This window comes from Coenobita brevimanus, chromosome 64 (assembly GCF_032717465.1).
Source record: "Coenobita brevimanus isolate Jiangsu-jjx chromosome 64, ASM3271746v2, whole genome shotgun sequence".
Taxonomy (NCBI): Eukaryota; Metazoa; Arthropoda; class Malacostraca; order Decapoda; family Coenobitidae; genus Coenobita; species Coenobita brevimanus.
The window spans coordinates 10,843,582-10,866,081 of NC_137017.1; the positions used below are offsets into that span (position 1 = coordinate 10,843,582).

Sequence of the window (22,500 nt, forward strand, 5' to 3'; positions counted from 1 at the left end):
ACTGGATGATTTTAATCAGCTTAGAAATGCCCCTTAATAGACACTGAATTAAAGATGGATGTATCTAACCCCCCTCCGTTGCAATAATCTCTCCTAAGCTAAATAAAAGGAAAATAACACTAGTATATATTGACGACTACATACTGGAACATTTGCAAAGCAATCGATTCAGTAGATTTCCTGCGCAGGAGAGAAATAACTGAAAAAATAACATAGGGCTCTAGTGCGGTGTTAGTGCCAAAAAATGTGCCAAAAGAAGCTTGCAACCAAGATACATCACTTCTGAAAATTTCAAATCCCTATCTCAAACAGTAATCGAATGCTAGCCTTCTAGATATCCCCCCCCCAAAAAAAAATAATAATAATAATAATAATAATAATATCGCCAATATCAATAAGAGTTCCACCCAATGTGAAGTTCCTAAAAGACAGGTTACAAAGTACACGGGGTTAAGCTTTTTTTTTTTTTTTTTTTTTTTTTTTTTTTTACGCATCAAACTCCACCTACACTCAGTCCACCTGTTTCTCTGACGATGCTTTGTGTGGTCCAAACGTTAGAGAAATATAAAAATTAAGTCTTTCGATTTAATGACGTGTTTTATTCATTTTTGTTAACTTCAAAAGATTTTATGACGTTTCTCTCTCTCTCTCTCTCTCTCTCTCTCTCTCTCTCTCTCTCTCTCTCTCTCTCTCTCTCGTTTACGATGGGGTAAATGAAGACTGTATCTAATCTCTCTGAATCGAAAGCTCTCTAAATCGAATCACATTGTCTGGAAAGAGCAAGAATGAAAAAAAAAAATACATAATCGAACTGAAAGGATTAAGCTCTTTCCTGTGTTGCCTTCCCATCCAACAGTAGCCTACAGTACCTTCATTCGTTTATAGCCATCTCTCTCACACACACACACACACACACACACACTCTCTCTCTCTCTCTCTCTCTCTCTCTCTCTCTCTGGGGTTTTCGAAAATGATGCACGTATGTCTATGGAATTTAATGCGCATCTGCTTTTATCTCAGACTGATGATGATGATGACTGCTGCTGCTGCTGCTGCGGCGACGGCGACGGCGGCGGTGGTGGTGGTGGTGGTGGTGGTGATAATACTGATGACGATAAAGGACCAAACCTTCGCATCACATCGCCCCGGAAAAAAAAAAAATCAACTTAATCTAAAAACAAAAAAAAAGCTACAACTCTTCCTTGCCCTGTAATTATCCCCGGGTGTGGATGAGGTCGGCGATGCTCCTTTGTTCTGGCGCCTCTGATCCTATTTAATCTGGGATGCAATTACTCTCCTCTTTGATTCGCGTGTTTTTTTTTGTGTGTGTGTGTGTGTTTTTTTTTTTTGAGGGGGCAGGGAAGATAAATATAGCGGTTTTCTGGGTTGCGTTCGTTAATCTCGTCTATTCAGGAGGTTCCCCTGCACCTCTGCCTAAGCACGCGACGCTCTCATATGCTAGATAAGGTGGTTCAGTCACAGCACATCACTACAAACTCCCGGGATGGTATCTTACATGGGGATGGCCCTGTCTGTTAGTGTGGGCGTGGGTGTGGCAGTGGGCGTAGGGAATGAATGAATGATGCAGGATAGACATTGATAAAGCTGATATATAAGAGGAAAAGAATGGCGTTATATATGGAACACCCTATACAACACTCCTCTTCCACTTCTCCAGCGTTATCAGTGTGTAATTCTATAATCCGATTCATTTCCTACTCCCACTGCCACACCTATGCATGTACCAACAGCCTGAGCCGTCCCCGAAACACGGAAGATACCGCCCAGTGAGTTTCCAGTGTAGTTCAATATGCGGATCACCATATACATTAACGTCTTATTAATCATATTACCACCATAGATTTTATTCCACGATTTTATCCAACTCTACTATATATTTAACCCCTCCAGTTCAAAAAGCCAGGCTGGATAAAATCGTCTGGAGAAAACACGCACAAAATAAACAAAAAAGGGGTTCTCGGGCTGAAGGGGTTTTCAGATTCAATTCGAGCTAACATTAGACGATTTTATTTACCCATTTACCCGAGGGAAATCCTGAGCAGGAAGAGGGGTAAAAGTCTACGGTATTCCACTCCCCTTTTCATTTATTCGGGCCAAAAGCAGACGATTCCCTCCAACTGTATCAAATCTCTTAACAGTAAAAGGCTTAATAATTTGTCTCCAACCGATTTAAGGTCTTCTTTCGGCTAACACCAGACGATTTTATTCAACTGGAGGATAGCATTAGCAGTCTGAAGCTTAAAATTCTCTCATTAACCCTTTCCTTCCAACCATCGTACATTTTCGCCGACATAAATACTGATGCACCCTAGAACGATAAACAGCGAGACGGTGAGCAATAACTTTCGGAACCCAGTTTGCCGGTCCTCGAAGCTGAACAGATTTTAAGAATGCCACGTAAGAGTTTCAGAATTGTTCGACCAAAGAGTGATTAGTATTCATGTCCGCTGCTGTACCTGTGTTTGTTATTTGAACGTATCCTTTCCAGTCAACACAAGACGATTTTATTCAGCTGGCGGATGTTGTACAAAAGAAAAGAAAAGCTAAAAAGGCTATGAAAAACCGCTGTCAGTGTTACATGTACTAAAGCACTTATGTACTCTATCTCCTTCAAGCGTACACCACAAGATCTTACTCGGTTCGAGGCAGCTTAAGAAATACTGCTCTTTCACCCACACTGGTAGGCTACTTCATCACGTATCCTAATTACCACGCTGGAATTACTCTCAACATTAATTTATTTTTACATCATCATCATTATCATCATCATCGTCTTGGCCTAATTTCCTAGCTATGAATGGGGTGAGGTATTGCTTTTTACACGTGCTGGAATCCTTTGTCTCTCTCACGTCTCTCAGTGACCTCTTCGTTCATCCACCTACCCCTGTCTCACTCTCTCTTTCTCTCTCTCTCACACACACACACACATATACACATACACCTCTCTCTCACACACATATACACATACACCATTCCTCACACACATATACACATACTCTTTCTCTCTCTCTCTCTCATACACACACACACACACACACACACACACACACACACACACACGCACGCACGCACGCACGCACACACGCACGCGCCTCTTCAATCTCACATATAAACTCCCTCAAACTTTTCCTTACAGTGCCACCCACTCCTTTTACTCCCTGACGCAGTGTACAAGCAAGGCAGGTAAACAGCTTTTAAAGACGACTGAGTACTTTCAACACGGCTTAGTAATGTCCCACGTGAGAGAGGGCTATGGTTGTACAGCAGGAGGAGTACATGTGCTTCTGTGTACTGTATGCGTCTCTCTCTGCAGCATCGGCTTATGTCCTGAAATCTGATTAGTACTTCCCCTGTGTGTCTACCTACCTGACCTCCTTTCCTACCTCTTACATATTAAACTGTCCTGCCCTGCCATTACCTGATCTGTCCTATCCTACCACGAAATAACTTCTCCTGCCCTGCTGCGGACTGTATTGTCCTGTCCTGCCCTGCAGTGTCTTCCAGTGACCTGTCTTAGCTTGTACCGACCTATCCTGTTGTCCTATCTTAACCTGCCTTGTCCTGTCCCGCCCTTACCTATCCTGACTCGGACCACCTTTCTTCGTTCTCATTTATTTCCTCCTTCCCTAGTTCTTCTCTTGCCTAGTCTGGTCTGGTGGTATGCTATGTAGGAGGACAACTGGACCTTGGGAGCAGGCTATGAAGCCTATGCCCAGAGTCGGACACATAAAAAAAAATATATATATGTGTTGTGTTGTGTTGTGTCGTGTCGTGTTGTACTGTGGTGTGGTGTGGTGTGGTGTGGTGTGGTGTGGTGTGGTGTGGTGTGGTGTGGTGTGGTGTGTGGTTTGATGTGGTGTGTGGTCTATAGTCGGTTTATTTTTACATAACGAAAAGAACTGGGCTCCTCCTACGACTTTCAAGTACTATGTCGTGGTTGCATGAAATTCGATGACCCTAAATTACGAAGCAGGATGAGTCTCCTTGGCTGCAAGTCCAATCGATCCTCCAATCTCATTACAATTGGCCATCAACTGAGCTGAAAGAAGTCATGGATTTCCATAAGGTTACAGTAAAACTGCAACAAGGTGACTCCCCAGCCTGACAACACTTAGCCATCAAATGAAAGGGGTCAGGGGTCTTCGTCGAGGCAGAACAACGCGCTATGGTAGGAATTGTGCCTATTGCGCCTGACGCCTCCAATAAAAATACAAATCCCCTCAGTAACAAAGGCCAGCCGGGAGTGTCGGTGAAACGAGGGAAGCCAGCAGTAAGCAAGGCAGAGCTGACCACAACTTTTAACGGCTGCATGGGATAACCCTTTAACAACTCATTCATTCAGATGGCGTATTTATATTTCCTTCTTGCTGCCTACAGACGATTTTATTAATCTTAGGATAAATTTGTCGAATCAAGGGGTTAGATATAGTTTTAATTACCCCGTCCCAGCTCAACGTCCTCACTAAGTTGAACAAAATCGTCTGGTGGTTGCTTTATTATAGAAAATACTCCATCAGACTGAAGGGATTAATTATTGCAACTTATTTCAATCTACCTTCCTCCAAGTGTTTTTATTCGCCTCTAAAAACATCTCTCGTCCTCACTGGATTAGGTAAGGCTATATCTAAATCCTACATTTAGACAAATCTTTTACAAAAATCTCTTCGAAAAATGTGTGTGTGTGTGTGTGTGTGTGTGTGTGTGTGTGTGTGTGTGTGTGTGTGTGTGTGTGTGTGTGTGTGTGTGTGTGTGTGTGTGTGTGTGTGTGTGTGTGTGTGTGTGTGTGTGTGTGTGTGTGTGTGTGTGTGTGTGTGTGTGTGTGTGTGTGTGTGTGTGTGTCGCCTTCACCACTTTCTCCATCGTTAACTTTCTCTCTCCACCACCGTCTGCTTATCTCCATCACTGTCTCCTTCTCTCCACCACACATTTCTTTCACCTTCTCCATCATCCCTTCATTCTCTCTCCACAACGAACTTCCTCTCCACTTCTCTCCATCACTGCCAAACATACTCTCCATCACTCCATCATTCTCTTCAATATGCTCACTCTCATTTGCCTTTTAAATTTCGCCGTGGCTACTCTCTCTCTCTCTCTCTCTCTCTCTCTCTCTCTCTCTCTCTCTCTCTCTCTCTCTCTCTCTCTCTCTCTCTCTCTCTCTCTCTCTCTCACTATGTTATTATCTCATCCAATGAGCCTTTCTCTTTCCGCTAATGGATAATTCACATCTCTCTCTCTCTCTCTCTCTCTCTCTCTCTCTCTCTCTCTCTCTCTCTCTCTCTCTCTCTCTCAAGTCCAACCCTCCATACGAACAGAGTGTGAACACAACTGGCTCAAGCACCACCCACAACAATGGACCCCTGCGAGCCTGTCAGAAATATACCCCAGACAGCCAACCTCATTTAGCCAAGTTAATGAATCGCGGTCCAGCAGTTTCTAGAGAGAGCGGTGGCAAGTTTTAATGACACTACTTGGAAGTTTTGTCGGAGTGGGTGGCTTTAGTGCCCACTGTTCCGGCGTCGTTCTTCTCTCCTTCCCTCGTTCTGTGTGTGTGTGTGTGTGTGTGTGTGTGTGTGTGTGTGTGTGTGTGTGTGTGTGTGTGTGTGTGTGTGTGTGTGTGTGTGTGTGTGTGTGTGTGTGTGTGTGTGTCTGTGTGTGTGTGTGTGTGTCTGTGTGTGTGTGTGTGTGTCTTTCTCTCTCTCTCTCTCTCTCTCTGCGGAACATGGAGAGAAGGGGTTTACGAGTACAAAACAACAACAACAACGACAACAACAACAGGCAGACACATATGATCTACTGTTCATAAGGACGCGGGTTCGATTCTAGGCTGCGGTAGGGAGGGGTCTGAGTAACAGAATTTCTATAAAGCAAATTTTACTAAACTTTTAAAAAATCCACCGACATGCCAAAAAATAACACCCCTGCAAATAACATCACACGAGACCTGAATGAGACAACACTAGCACATTATTGACTATGGACGGGGGGGTATTAGAGCCAAAGTGGTGACATGTGAAGGTTTGTGGCACGTAGGAGGACTGCAGGGCCTCAAGGAACGAATTAATACGACTCAGGTAAATATTTGTATATCCAGCTTCTCTTCGCCGCAGCACTGTATCACTCTCTCTTTACTTTCGTACTAGCGCTGTTACACTGCACACCTTTTTTCTGAGTTCTCTAACATCGGAATATCCCCATTACACTGGATATGATACACCGTCTCTCCACACACCCACACACACACACACACACACACACACACACACACACACACACACACACACACACACACACACACTGAACTCCAACCACCTAATCAAGCGAAAGCCACAGCAGGAAAAGACGGGAGCGACCATACAAGTCAATATCCTTAATGAAACTCGGGCAGGTACCTCACTGTGCAGGTGGAGGCGAGGTGAGGCTCTGCCAGGAGTTCTTCTTCCACCACACCTCCACCCCACCTCGCAGCCTCACAGGGAGGGGGTGGGGTGAGGAGAGGGTGGAGGGAAATAAGAGGATTTTCTGTTTGCGTGCGTAAGGCTGGCTGGATGGAAAAGGATAGGTGGGAAATTTTTATGACACCGCCGGTCATGTACAACACTGCAAAATTTATTTTTTATATACGGTAACACACACACATACAGAGAGAGAGAGAGAGAGAGAGAGAGAGAGGTATTCTATTGCATTATATGCCGTACAGTATATGAATATGCATAACAGCACGGGTCACTGCTTTAGGTTAGGTGAGCAGCTGTATCAATTTTCCCATACTGTACTGTGTAAATTCAGAGTACTTCATACAGAGGTATTATTATTATTTCATTATTTTTACTTACAGTTACCTCGAACACAAATATCTGTCAATCGAAAACGAAAATCTAATGGTACGTGGGGGCGCTCACCATCCACTCACTCGATGTAGTGCTGCTCTCGGATGGCTGCCCTTTTCTTTCTTCCGTCCTTCCTCTTACGTCTTTTTTTCCTTCTTTCTTTCCTCTTCCTTCTGCCTACGGGTGACTCTACAATGAGTGATGAACCAAATGGTTTTTCTGTACACCAGGAAACCATTTGCTATGCTGGGTAGTAACCATAAATTATAACCAAACTATGGCACCTGGTGGTTTGGTGGGTAACTAAGGCGCTCCAGCCGGACTGAGCCTGTGTTGGTTTATATCCAAGGGGTGGTTGAGGCTTATTGCTCACGTAATGCCACTCAGGGATGAGTGAGGCTGGTCACTCTCATCTTAATGTCAGGATCCACTAGCCTAGCCCTGGGCTCCTACGCTCCTCATGGGGCAACACAGGATTAGTTGATGTATTTATGTATGTAAGTATGCTTTCTTCACACACACACACACACACACACACACACACACACACACACACACACACACACACACACGCACGAGCGCCTTGTAAGAGGTATAGCCTACCTATTATACACAAACTGTATGCACTGAGAAGGTACACCATTTTCCACCTGACCTGGCATGAATGGAAACGAAACCTGTGGGTGCATATATGGCGAAGGTGGGAGGAGGAGGAGATGGGTGGAGAGAGGTAGATCAAACTTCTCCCTCGCCTACCTTCTCTCCCCTCCTTTCCCTCTCCTCCCTTCTCTCCATTCCCTCCCCTCACCTCTCTTTTTTTTCTCCTCCTATTCCCAAACCTAATCCCACTGCTTCTTTCCTTCCCTTCCCCTCGCCACCGTGCCTTCCATCCCTCCCTGTCCCCCTTCCCCCTCACAGCACTACAGAATTGTTCACGTCTATGTTCCCTCTCTATCCATACCTGAAGGGCATATAAGGAAGGACGAAGCTTGTTAAATAAATAAAATTAAGTAAATAAAGAAAAGAAAACGGCAACATCTAATATAATTTCACTATAAATACAACTTCTATATGTACGTTTAATTTTTCCATTTCACTAAACACGGGACTAAGCCACATGAAAAAGTCCACTGACCTTGTATTTTTTCTCCAAGGGTATCCCGAGCAACGTTTTCCGAAATATACATAATACTGAAGTAAAACGAACACCTCAAAAAATTAAGTTCATCAGCCGTGGGAAATTTAACCTAACTAATGATATTCCGGTTCATTTACTCTTCATGTAAATATTTGCGAAAGCCTGACTTTTATCCCAGAACTAGATATTTTGTTTTTTTCATTTCTGTTATCATTATTTTCCAGCATGAGTTTTATGTGACTAAATATACAATGAAAGACTGGGTCATATCTGAGGACAATTTCACTAGGTTATTTTATGAGGTCCTAGCCACTTCAGGAAATTATGAATCATTATTACAATATGGCTGGCAAGGGACGGTTTTATTCAGCTTAGGAGTGGCATCTCCTTTACCAAGGGCTAAAAACAATCTTCAACTCCCTTCCAAAAGACGATGAATCTTAATTTTTAATTTGAAAACGACATATATCATAACGCACATGAATGGCTTCCCGTCCTCAAACAATTTAATGGAGGAGAATGCCACAAGAAGGGATAGGTGGAGCTAATTCAATTTCTGTATGAATACTAGGTTGGGTAACTCTTACTGAATACCAAATTTTATAGACCATTTATCAAGAGGTAATTTGGCCCTACATCTGTGATTCACTGAGTTCGTAAAGAGAGAGGGTTTCAGTAAAAGTAACTAAACCTTAATATAATATCATTAACTCCAACAATATCATTTATATTTGCTTCTTGTTACCACCAGATGATTCTGTTCACTAAGATCTGGAGGGTCTATACACACACACACACACACACACACACACACACACACACACACACATATATATATATATATATATATATATATATATATATATATATATATATACAAGTGTGTATTTTACTTAGAAAAAAAAAAGAGCCCGAAAGATTTGTTCTTTCCAAAGGCAATGAACAAAAATGAAAGCCTATGTTACTCCCTTCACTACAGAAGGACTCATACAGGTTGAAAAAAGATCTCTGAAAGTTGCAGGAATAACGTACTGAATGTCATCCGCTTGAAGATGATATCAATATAAGTAACAGTTTGCTGAAAGGAAGAAGAGAGTGATTGACTGGGAGAGTGAAAGTGTGTTAAGTGGGGAACCTCAACGAGATGCGACTGAGGCAAGATTGAAGCAAAATAAACGTCATCTGATTCAAGAAGATAACATATGAGAAACAATTTGGTGAAAAGGAAAATAGAGAATGGGCAAGTGAGTGAGAGAGTGAAATCAAGCCAAGTGGACGGCCTGAGAACTGCGGCTGTGTCAAAAATAAAACAAAATATGTCACCTGACTGGATGAGCTAACAATACGAGTAACAATCTGCTCAAAGAAAATGTGAAAGCGAGTGAGTGAGTGAGTGTGAGCGAGAGTGACAGTGAGTGAGTGAGTGAGTGTGTGAGTGAGAGAGTGAGTAAGAATATGTTAAGTGCGGAAGTTTGAGATCTGAGCTGTATAAGAATATGATAAAAGATACGTCACCTAACTGAAGATGGATTTAAGCAGTAACAATTAGAGGAAAGAAAAATAGAGTGAGTGAGTACGAGAGTGAGAGAGTGTTAAGTGGGAGGGACTGAGAGCTGCGGCTGTGTCAACCCAAACCTCTTGAAAAGGATCCAACACCCTCTATCGACCGGTGGGGGGGAGAAGGGAGTGCAACAGGTGTGTGTGGAAAGAAAGAGACAGAGAGAGTGAGAGAGAGAGAGAGAGAGAGAGAGAGAGAGAGAGAGAGAGAGAGAGAGAGGGAGAGAGATTTACACAGATATACAGACCACACAGACCTTACGGTCCCTACGAGGCAGCCCGGCCTTAAAACTAATACAGTGCTACTACTACAGGAGCAGGAGAAAAGGATAGCACAGCAGAAGGCTCTCTCCCCCATCCTCCATACCCTCCGGCATTTGCTGTGCAGGAAACAAGTAAGGAAGTAATACCTTGCAGGACTGAAAAACCTGAAGGAATTTTATAGTATCGGTAGAAGGTAGAACAATATGGAAATGAAGAATCTAGGCATACAGACACATACTTACTCTATGCATGTACTATTTTTTTACTTATTTTTTAAAATATAAAACAGATGAACAGTGTGTTTATCTATTATATCTGCCCTATAATATTGTCTATGTTGATTACTAGTTTAGGTGTATTATGTTTAATAAATAGATGAATGTACACGTGAACATGCAATACTTGCTCTATCCTAATTAAACGATACCAATCGCTTGGAGACATGTCCTGTCTCTTTTTAAAGATATTTATGGCACCACTCTCAGGCACATTCCCAAGGAGTTTACTCCATTCACTTACACCGGAGTAATTGAAGAAGTTTTTGGACTTCATACCATTTCTTCGAGTTACAGTCTCGGCAATAACTGTGAACAGCTTGCCTGAATCAGTATTACTGAAACCTTTCAGAATCTTAAAACAATTAGCTGTCCCCTGAGTCTCCGTTTTCACTGAGAGAATAAGTTTATTTCCCTGAGCCTCTCGAGATATGGATTATTCCTCAGGGATGGGATTAACTTGGTAGCCTTAAGCTGAACCGCTTCTAGTGTTTCTATATCTTTGACAAGGCGAGGCGCCCAAAACTACACTGCAAACTCAAAGTGTGGCCTGACTATGCTTTTGTATAGAGGGATTACAATATCTATGTTTTTATATGTAAAATGTTTTTTGATGAAGTCTAGGGCCCAGCTGGCTTTCCTGGCGGCAGAGATACATTGATTTGAACATTTTAGGTCGTCTGAAATTATTATGCCTAGATCTTTAACTAGTGAGGACTTGCTAATGATTTGGCCATTCATTTCGTAAGCATTTCTTTTGTTTTTCTTCCTACATTGCAGTACCTGACATTTACTTACATTGAAGGGTATTTGTCATTTTTCTGACCAGCTGACAATTCTGTTAAGGTCATTTTGAAGGCTGATTCAGTATTCTGTTAATCTAGTGTTGCCGATTTTTGTATCGTACGCAAATTTAGAAATGAAGTTGTTTAGGCCAACATCGATATCGTTAATATACATAATAAATAGGACTGGTCTCAACACCGATCCCTGAGGAACACCACTGGTCATAGGAGCCCAGACTGACTGCCCCATTTATAACGACTCGATGCTTTTTCTCACTCATCCAGCAATCCATCATTCTATGAGAAAGAGAGAGAGAGAGAGAGAGAGAGAGAGAGAGAGAGGGGCGGAAGAAAGGGAAAGATAATTGTGGAGAGAGAGAGAGAGAGAGGGGGGGGCGGAAGAAAGGGAAAGATAATTGTGGAGAGAGAGAGAGAGATAGAGAGAGACGCATCACCACCACAACCCTATCACCCACGCACATGATAAAGGTCAGTCCCTCAATGTTCTCCAATCAGACCTATGGGAAGAACTGCCGCTTCAAAAAAAAAAAAAAAAAAAAAAAAAAGAACCACGACATCTAACTCTAGTGTGTGTGTGTGTGTGTGTGTGTGTGTGTGTGTGTGTGTGTGTGTGTGTGTGTGTGTGTGTGTGTGTGTGTGTGTGTGTGTGTGTGTGTGTGTGTGTGTGTGTGTGTGTGTGTGTGTGTGTGTGTGAGTGTGTGTGTGTGTGTGTGTGTGTGTGTGTGTGTGTGTGTGTGTGTGTGTGTGTGTGTGTGTGTGTGTGTGTGTGTGTGTGTGTGTGTGTGTGTGTGTGTGTGTGTGTGTGTGTGTGTGTGTGTGTGTGTGTGTGTGTGTGTGTGTGTGTGTGTGTGTGTGTGTGTGTGTGTGTGTGTGTGTGTGTGTGTGTGTGTGTGTGTGTGTGTGTGTGTGTGTGTGTGTGTGTGTGTGTGTGTGTGTGTGTGTGTGTGTGTGTGTGTGTGTGTGTGTGTGTGTGTGTGTGTGTGTGTGTGTGTGTGTGTGTGTGTGTGTGTGTGTGTGTGTGTGTGTGTGTGTGTGTGTGTGTGTGTGTGTGTGTGTGTGTGTGTGTGTGTGTGTGTGTGTGTGTGTAGGCCAGGACAGTCAGTACCTGTGACGGACACGACGTACTGTATATGGTATTGGTGAACTGATTTTAAGCTTTCTTTTCTTTCTTTTTTTTGTGTGTGTGTGTGTGTGTCAACAGCGAGGGCAGTTTGATATATAATTTTTACTGAACTCGTCTACCCATCAAATCTGCATGAAATACTCGTAATTGAGACAGGATTTTCTTATGGTTAACTGCATCTGTACAGAGCAGGGTGCTATGCAAATACGCCCTAGAGCAAAAGTTTTATTTTCTCTTGACATGTATATACACATAAATAGCTTGACTACTGGGCAGATACTTAGATACACCGACGGATGCAGTAATTTCAAAGATTCTTCGATTGAGAAACTACGCTTAATAAACAAATAAGTCCTCACTCAACGCCACTAGACCTTATCACACACAGAGAGCAATATTTTTATGAGCCATCACTGTTCCAGGAATGCCTCTTCTATCAGTGCCATTAATCTATCCCCCATATGTACAGACTGTCCCAACCCACCACCCCCTGCCTGCGAGGGGTCTTGGCTCTGCCAAGTATGGGACACGCCAACACTCTGCCCACTGTCTTCTTCTTTTTTTTTTTTTTTTTTTCCGACTCTTATACTAAAGATTCCTTCTAAATGCCACACACCTTCATGTCACCACTTCAGCAAAATACCCACCGTCCATACAAAATACATGCTAGGGGTGTCCCATTCATGTTTGGTGTGGTTGTATTGTATTAGCGGGGATATCTTTACGACATGTACGTGAGTCTTACAGAAGATCAGCGAAATGTTTTAATGAAATTCGAATGAAATGATTAAACTGTACACTACTCCGGCATGGACTCGAACTCACGTCCTTTCAGACAACAAATCACTTCTCTAACCACCTGACCACTACCCACCCATCCACCTGCATCATCCCACTCTGTGCAGGTATGAATTAACTTTTTTAATACAATGACGCCATTTTTTGTTTGTGCGGGGGGGGGAAGGCTACCTCAGGATGATTTAATTTAGCTCAAGAATACCCTATCTGACTGAAATGGGTTCGACTTTTTTTTTTTTTTTTTTTTTCATTTCATTTTGGTTACCTCCGATCGATCCTATTCACCCAAGAAAGGACCTCTCGTCGTAAAAGGGTTTAGTCCCCCCCCCTCTCCCTCTCTCTCTCTCTCTCTCTCTCTCTCTCTCACACACACACACACACACACAAGCACATCTTCGCCTTTACGTGTCTCCACCATTTCCAGGAAGCCCCTGTTCCATCTTATTTCACGCTGACACTGCGTTGAGATTACGAGCCGTATTCAGCGGGACTTAGAAGGCTCCTTAGTACAACAGGCTCTTAGCACCGTTTCCTTAGCGATTTATTTTACTTATTACACTTTCTAAGACATCATTACACCTAGAGTTCAATCATTTTAACTAGGCGGATATTTTCGTCCCACTGCAGCTTATTTCACGTACCTCAATAACGGATGAAGACAATACTATGGCTCTACATCCGGTCCACAGCACATCCTCTTCACTAGCATCATATTTTAGTGTTAATCTATTGTTACCACTCAACACTGAACATGGAGAGATGGCAATTTTACGCCTATTAAAGTGACGAGAGTATAATTATTCTCTCTTACCGATTTTTTTTTTTCATATTTTACTGTGTTATTCTCGTCAGGTTTCGTAATACCTCTTTTCGTAGTGATTTATTGTGCAGAATATTAATTACACCTGCTTATTTACTTATTTGTTATTTATTTACTTTGCACACACATGTCTTTTTCATATCAACATAATTTCCTAGCAATAACACATAAGAAATTATTCATCTTCCACATAAACAACCTAGTTAGGAAGAAGTGCTGGTGAGCCTCCTAAGCCCACAAGAAAAGGTCCTTGATTACTGTACATAACCTCTTTGTCAGATGAATAAATCGTCTGGTCCTGGCCACGATAAACTACATAGGTGCAAAACTTCTGACTCCGGTTGATTTTTTTTGCTACCAGACGATTTCACTGTGTTGGGAAAGGCCTCTCGTGCTGATGGGGGTGTATCAAAGCTGCATCTAACCCCTCCTGTTCGGAAAGTCTAGCCTAAGCTGAATAAAATCGTCGAGAGGAGGCGAGAACTAAAAGAACAATACGTCACGCTGACTTAGTTTTTTCCAGCTATTTTCATATGTTTTTCTTTAACTTTGGAATGAACCTTTACTTTTACTCGGAAGGTAAATGATAGCTATATATACATATTTTTTTTAATGTGTCCGACTCTGGGCATAGGTTTCACAGCCCGTTATCAAGGCCCAGCAGTCCTCCTACATACCATACACCTCTACATGTCACCATTACCCTCCCGCCTAAAAAAAAAAAATGAGTAAAATCGTCTGGAGAGGGCAAAAACAGATGAAAACGAGTCATAGGAGTGAAGGGATGCAAGGATATGCGATTCTTTTAATATAACTTGGTCTGCTTGATGCTTATGCGATGGAGGTATGAGGAGTCACGCAGTTCTTGGCTATGGATTCGTGTTAAGTCCTGCTTCTTCGTGGATTTATCGTTTTTCTTTTTTTTTTTTTTTTGAGGGGAGGCCTGATTTTTTCACACATATCTATCTTCTCCACGTTCTTTACTATTTTGCGTTTTCTTTCACTGTCATCTCTCTCTCTCTCTCTCTCTCTCTCTCTCTCTCTCTCTAAGTACCCAGGTCAAGTAGTGGTCGCCAATAAACTGCCTCCAAACATCCCTATTACAGCCCATCACTGCTCTCATTTCGCGCTCCCAAGCCACCCTCCCTCATTCACCCCTCTACTCAGCCTTCCACCTTGGTTTTGACTTTCCTGTTTTCACATGCGAGTGGCCAGAGAAGTTTGCTGAAGGCCGAAAAAAGGTTTAATTTTTCGATGCCGCGATGGGGCAGGGAACAGTTTGATGATTTGAAATTCGCTGATGCCGACTTTGCTAATATTTCACAAGACCCACTGACATAACATAACCCCCCCCGCCCCGCTAATACAACTGCATCAGATATAGCATGGGTATTGGTGTCGAAGTGGTGGCATGTGACGAAGTGTGGCATGTGGGAGGGCTGCCAGGCCCTTGGAAACTATCAGTTATATGCTGTGAGCCTGACTCATACATACTTACAAACAAACAAATAAACATACATACATACATACATACATGATTACAATATAAAAAATAAGTATCTTTTTCTCTCGAGCTTTCATATCCTCGTGCGTTCCTATTTATCCTAACCACCTCCATACGGTCCTCCTAACCCTTTCACTGCGAGGACGATATTTCAATCCCTCTCACTATCACCACATTTTTTTCCCTTCAAGGTCCTCGCTGCCTGAAGAGATCAAAACAGCCTCCATAAGCCTCTTCAATTCAAGATAACATTTTTTTTTCCTTATTTACTTTCTTGCTCCCACTAGACATATTCTGCTTAAGCCAGACCCTCTTGTAATGAATGGGTCACAGTTACGAGTGTTATATTAAATAGAATGTTACAAGAATTGTCTATGAATGCAATAAACATGTTACGAGAAATATGCATGAATAACTACAATAAATGCCCGAAAATGTTGTGAAAACTGCACCAAACTGTTACACGAATGATACGAGAAATGTACAAGAATCTTTTTAAAGGGACGTAAGTACGAAATATATGAAATAATTGCAAGAAATATACAAAAATGTTACGAGAAATGTAAGAGAATGTTACGAGAAATGTATGAGAGTGTTACGAGAAATGTACAAGAATGTTACGAGAAATGTACGAGAGTTACGAGAAATAAGAAAGAAACAAAATATTATGAGAAATTCACGAGAAATGCACGAAAATGTTACGATAAATGCATGAAAACGTTGCAAGAAATGCACGAAAATGTTACGAGGAACGTGTGAATATATTTGCCATTCCGAGACACCCAAGGACTCTTAGCATTTCCTCAGCCTTTAAGAATTCGGCATGAACTTTTTAACTTTTTAGTCTTCCCTTGGCCTGACTCTCTTTCCTTCACTCTTTCCCCGCCTTGAAAATAGTGAAGTTATGCCTAATGAAGCAAACAAACATTTTGAGAGAGTCTGCCCTGAGAAATAAATAAATCCTTTCCGTGCCACTCCCTCCCAACCCCATTCCACCTCCATCCCCTCCTTTGTTCCCCCTCCCCGTCCGCCTCCCTTCCCCCGTTCTCCCACCCCTTCCATTCGCCCCCCCCCCTCCCATCGTGCGCCTCATCCCGCGTCACCTCCCCCACCCCTCAAGCCTCTTTGCCCCTCCCACCTCACACCTCCCCGTGCCCCCCATCCCCCTTGCCCCTGTTTTCTTTCTTCCCATTACCCCCGCCCCTCCCTCCTCCAAGTCCTCCCCAGCGTTGCCCTCCCACTCTCCCTGTAACACCCTCTGCCCCCTCCACGCCCCTCTTCCGTACCCCCTCCACCCAAAAGAGAAGGACGGCAGTAAATAATTCAGAGCCTGGGACAAAAACTGCACAGGAGTCTTGATTAACTATTTCTTTCCAAAGGACTTCCCCTGGGTCAAGTAAAATCGTATGGCACTCAAATATAATAACTATATGGAAGTTCCGAGTCCATCCTAAACAAAATTGTCTGGTAGTAACAGGACAAAAAAAAAAAAACACACACACACATACACACACACACCGCTCGCTGGTGCAGTGGTAACGTTCTCGCTTGCCATCTGGTAGACGGGAGTTCGCGCCTCGCTCAGGTTGCGAAAAGTTTCACTGACGAAGTGGGTGGTTACTGTCTCCCTTGAGCAAGGGGACGGGTGTGTGCGTGTGTGAAGGTCACAGCCTTGCCCTTAGATCGGACTATATGAGCTCTCAGCTCCCTTCCGGGAGGGTAAAAGCTGACGATCACGACCATCAAGTGATCCTGACCGACCCGGTGAATTACACACACACACACACAACACACACACACACACACACACACACACACACACACAACGGCATGGGACTCTCGTACACTGAATAAAATCGTCTGGTGCCATCAAGAATAGAATATTAACGACGTCTTGGGTTCTCCTATGTTGAATAAAATCGTCTGGAGGTAATAGAAATAAAATAATAACGATGTCACGGTATCTCCTGAATTACACAAAATCATCTGATGGTAACAGGAATATAATAATCACAGCTTGGTGTCTCTTATAACCTGAAAAAATCGTCTGGAGGTTGGAGGATTACTGTACCATAAGAAACATATCATCGCACTTAAGGGATTACTGAAAAGTGTACCTAACCCCTTCACTACGAAAAGTCTCACTCAGCCAATCTTGGTGTCATGGAGTATGGTCAAGGAAGGAAACAAGCAGTACAAATGAGGCGAACATACTGTAGGGGTGATCAGTGTTTGGTGCTGGACAGGAGTGCCTTCACGCGGTGGCGCTAACTTCACCTCCCTCCCTGCACCACGAAAGGAGAACAGTGGACCTCGAGAAAAGGGCAGTTTAAGTCTGCAGTCCACCGGGTTCAGGTTTAGATAATACAAGGTCCATAACACCACCAACAACAACAACAACGAAGACGGCGATGACGACGACAACGACAAATATAGGGCTTGATGTACTAATCTGCAGTTCGATTGGACGAATGATTCCCCTTAAAAAAAAAAAAAAAAAAAAAAAAAAAAAAAAAAAAGAGCCAAAATACGACAGGGTGGCTGAAAAGAGTGGCCGGCGAGCTGGGGTGGTGGTGAGGCAGGGCGCGAGGAGTACACCCTGTGAGGACGGTGTTGTATGAGGGATAGTGTTGGCGGTGAGAAAGGATTTATCTTATTAAATCTATGCAGAGAGACATAAAATGAGTGGGGTTGGTGGAGAGGGGTGGGTGGGTGTGGCCGGGGTGGAGTGGGTGGTGATGAGTGAGGGTTATTTATCATAGGAAAAGAGGTGCTGTAGGCTTCCTGGCATGTTATGTCTCCAAAATTTCAAGCCAAACAACAACAACATCATCAACAACAACAACGACTATGTAAATAAGCACGCAGCGCTCTCATATATCTGCCCCTTTTCAACTCAGATAATAATAACAGTATAAAAAAGTCACGGCATCATTCGTCAGGCTGATTAACTGGAAGCATCAGAGGGAGGGAGATGAGAGGCGGCCGAGAATGAGGGTCGGGATGGATGCAGCGAGTGAAATGTTGACTCGCCACTCCACCCGCAATGAAACCCGGAATTAATGGTATACTAGGCGATGGCGAGGAGGACTGGGCTAGTCGGATCGGGTTGGTATTTACTCCTGATTAGCATTTGATTCTCTGGGGAAGGTGGAGGAGTAGCAGCTTGTTTCTTCTATTATTCCAATGATATAATTACTCATCACTGTCTGTTACACTTTCGTCAATAACTTCGTGGGCATAATCATTCATCATCGGGTCTGTTGCATGTATCAGCACTTCAACAGGAATGGGAAGGATTTTTTTGAGTTAATCAAGCTCTACTGAAAGCTACGTTCTCAACCAGTAAGAGGGATTTTCAAAGAGGGCAATGTGCTTGTGTAGGGGAGTTATGAATGTTTTACTGTCCTTTAACTAGGAGTATTAGTGAATGCGTTTTGGGAGAGGGCACTGTATGTGGTGACTTATAGAAACCACAATCTACATTATCGAACAGTGAAAGGGCAAGATGCTTACATGGGAAACTGTGAAAGCTTTACTGTATGTCTTCCATCAGTGACAGGGCTTTTGGTGTGAAATATAAAGGCAATGACACACGTTCTCCGTCATTGGAGATGGTCATATATCTTTTTTTTTTTTAAATAACGGAACAGAGGAAGGAAAAACAAATGAATAAAAAAAAAACTAATCCATACACCAGATTACTGGTGACCTCTGTTCATAAAATATCTGTAACAGTTAGACTTGAACAGCTGTAGGTTGAAGTTTTGAGGGAAACAACTCTGGGGAAGCGAGTTCCAGAGAGATGCAGTTCGGGGAATGAAAGAATTCTGATAGGCAGAAGTTCTGCAGTATGGCTGTGTGACAGTCCGGTCATGAGCGCTACCAGATGCCCGTGTAGCATGAAGGAAGGCATGGAAAGGTGGCACAATGGACGCAACTTCGTCTGAGCATTTGCTATAAAAATATCTGTAAAATAATGCAAGGGAGGCAACATTCCTTCTTACTTGTACGGGAGGTAGTTTATTAGTAATAGCAGGGTTACTAATAATTCTAACAGCTTTGTTCTGAACTTTGTCTAGTTGTTTTAATGCAACCTCTCCACATCCATTCCACAAGGGTGAGCAATATTCAAGCTGAGAGCGCACATGACTCTTATAAATTATAGCTAACTGCTTGTCAGTGAAGAAGTTACGGACTCTGTACAATAATCCAAGTTTCTTTGAGGCAGTTTTAGCAAGTAATCTGACATGAGAGGTCCAGCTGAGAGCATTGTTAAGTGAGACACCGAGAATTTCAATACTTTTTGAGATGGGAATATTTGTAGCACTGAAGGTAATATACGAATCTGGCAATACCTGTCTATTAGTAAATTGTATATATTTAGTTTTACTAAAATTAAATGAGACAAGGTTGTTTTGTCCCTATTCACTGATCGTAGATAAGTCTTGATTTATGGAGATGTAAATGGGTGTCTGAGTGTGAATGAACTATGAAGAGTTGAGTCATCTGTATATGAATGGATGGGATTGTGGGTGACAGAGATCATTAATATGAACCAGGAACAGGGTTGGCGCCAGAACTGATCCCTCTGGCACGCCGGCGTTAATTGAGTGGAAATTGCAATATACATCACCTACTTTTACTCTTATTTTTCTGTTACTGAGATATGAGGAAATCAAAGGAACAAAAGACTTTAGTCCACGCAAGGGAGTTTGGACAACAGGGAACAATGCCTGTATAGAAAATTATGAAAGCTATCCTGCATGTTCTCCATCAGTACAGGAGGCGATTTGACTGTTATTTGTACGTATCAGACTCTGGGCACAGACTAGACCGTACGTTCCCTAAGGTCCGTCAGTCCTCCACAGCAAAGACGATGCCGCACACAACTTTATAATTATGTAGTGCGTGTGTGAGATATTACATTAGTCGCAGTGTACTTCTTCAAGAGTTAGACAGCTTTAGCGAGGGCAATATGCTGTTGGAAAGTACAGAAGAAATACTTTACTCTACGTTTTCCATTACAGCGCATTTATTCAGACTTGATAAAGATCCTTAACCTCATTCAGCTCCGTTCATGGAGGGTTGATCTGACAAATAACCAAGGAGATTCCTTCCTTCCTCACAACTATGGATCACCAAATTTCATGCACCCACGACTTATTATTCAACTGGTGGAAGTGGTTCAGCTCCGTCAGATGATACGAAACCCACTATAATATGAAGATAATATTCTTGTGTGGGAAGCGATGGAAGTGATACAGCACTTTCCGTCACAGAGGGTGATATGATTGTTTTAGAAATTACTGAAATTGTACGTCTTCCCTCACTGAAAGATCAATATAATGGCAGCGTCTTTTTTCTAAGTTTTCCATTAATAAAAAAGGGTAACATCCTTGTGGGGATCTATTAGTTTTCCATCACTGAAAGGGCTTCTGGCAGGGATGATATGTCTGTGTGGGCGAACCCATTACTCACAAGCCTGTTGTAATAAGAGTTCTATTCTGAGAAAGAGACTGATTGGGGTTGGGTACGAAATTCTGATGTGATCACAAATTGTAAGAAGTTGTGTATGTAACGTAATAAGTCTTGATTCTAGAGTTCTGTGAATTTTGTAATTGCAAGGATTCAACTTACTTAATAAAAAGAAACATTTCAACACTGGGGTACAATTATTCCACTCTCTCTCTCTCTCTCTCTCTCTCTCACCTAGTGCGCCGGGGTAAAGAAATAAGGCCACCAAATAGCATATTACTCCAACACTTACATCACGTATCACTGCTTTCCTTTTTACCCACTCCATCTAACTGACCAAACCTCTTCTTTTCCTATTAGTCACCTTGTTAAAACAAACGAGAGAGAGAGAGAGAGAGAGAGAGAGAGAGAGAGAGAGAGAGAGAGAGAGAGAGAGAGAGAGAGAGAGAGAGAGAGAGACAGACAGACAGACAGACAGACAGACAGATGGGAAGGTGGAGAGGATAAGATATGGATGGAAGGAGAAGGGGAAGTACGTCTAAATAATGAGAAAGAGAGGGGGAAGCGAGGCTGGGAAGGAGAGGGAGAATGAAATAAGGGAGGAAGAAGGAGGGGGGAAAGAAGGTCGAAACAGGAAGGAACAAAGGGAGCTGAAAGAGATAGGGAGGAATGGGGAAAGGATAAAGAAGGAGAGATGGGGAAAGGATAAAGAAGGAGAGATGGGGAAAGGATAAAGAGGGAGAAAGGGAGAGAAAGAATGCTTACAGGGACCATGAGAGAAGGAGAGGGAGGTAAGGGAGTTGAAGGCAAATGGGGTCAGAGAACCTGGGGAGGGGAGGAGGGGGAGGAGGTAGGGAAAAGAGGAAGTGGGGGGGAGAAGGTGGGGAAGAATCCGTGGAAGGGGGGGAGAAGGTGGGGAAGAATCAGTGGAAAGTAAGAATGCTGAAAGGGGGAGGGAAAGTGGAGGGAGAGAGCAGGGGAGGGAGCTGAGGAAGGGGAAGGGATACGAGGGGAGAGGAGAGGAAGAAGGTGGAGGAGAGGGGGAGGGGAAAGGTTGAAGGTGGAGGGGTGGGGAAAGAGGGAGGAAGACGATGGAGGAGAGGGGGGAGAGGAGGAAAGAAAGCTCATTACAGACCGCCATCAGAAAGGCATTGGAGAAGAGAAGAGGATAATGTTGGTGCGTAATTGCTATACCCTTGCCATTCTAGTTCCATTATCGCGACTATTATTTCTATCACTATTTCCCCTCCTCCCCGTTTTAACTCTCTGCCTGCGAGATCCTTCTTTGCATAATCTTTAGGATAACGTCAGGCGATGTTGCTGTGCTCAAGAAACATCACAAACCACCCAAAATGAAAATGTATCGCGGTTAATGTTTTGGTGGGTAATAAGAAACTTTGTAATTTAGGCCATATTACGACAGACCATATTGCTGAAATCGTGGGCCCTCATCGCGGCCAGGGTTTAATATTACTTTCGTTTTATTTCCCCTCCTCCCTCCGTAAGTATAAAGCTTTTCGGCTTAATCTTAATTTTCCGCGTTCTTATTGCATTTTGTTGTTGTTGTTGTTGTTGCCCTCCTCCTCTTCCTCTTCCTCCGCCGCCGCCGCTACCCCGCCTCCATCTAGTATCAAATTTTCCTATCCTCGGTATAATTATATTTCCTCCTCCTCCTCCTCCTCCATATCCTCCTCCTCTAGCATACTTTCCACTTCCTTCTTTTATTGTGAGCGGGGGAGAGAAGCGAGCACGCGATGTTTACTAGTACTCTCAGTTAGTTTGGAAATCAGCGGCCCGGCCCGACGTGACCCTCAAACCAAGCTCTTTACGCCTATGTGAAGTCGAGTTGAAATTCTTTCTGCATCTGATACATTCGTTCAGTAATTTTT

General features: G+C 43.1%; 1 protein-coding gene across 1 annotated transcript in view; it reads right to left on the bottom strand.

Annotated features, from left to right (window-relative positions):
• Positions 1–22,500, bottom strand: part of LOC145404646 (putative 3',5'-cyclic phosphodiesterase pde-5) — a 207,739-nt gene that overhangs the window by 144,460 nt on the left and 40,779 nt on the right. The gene's annotated exons all lie outside the window — the stretch shown is intronic.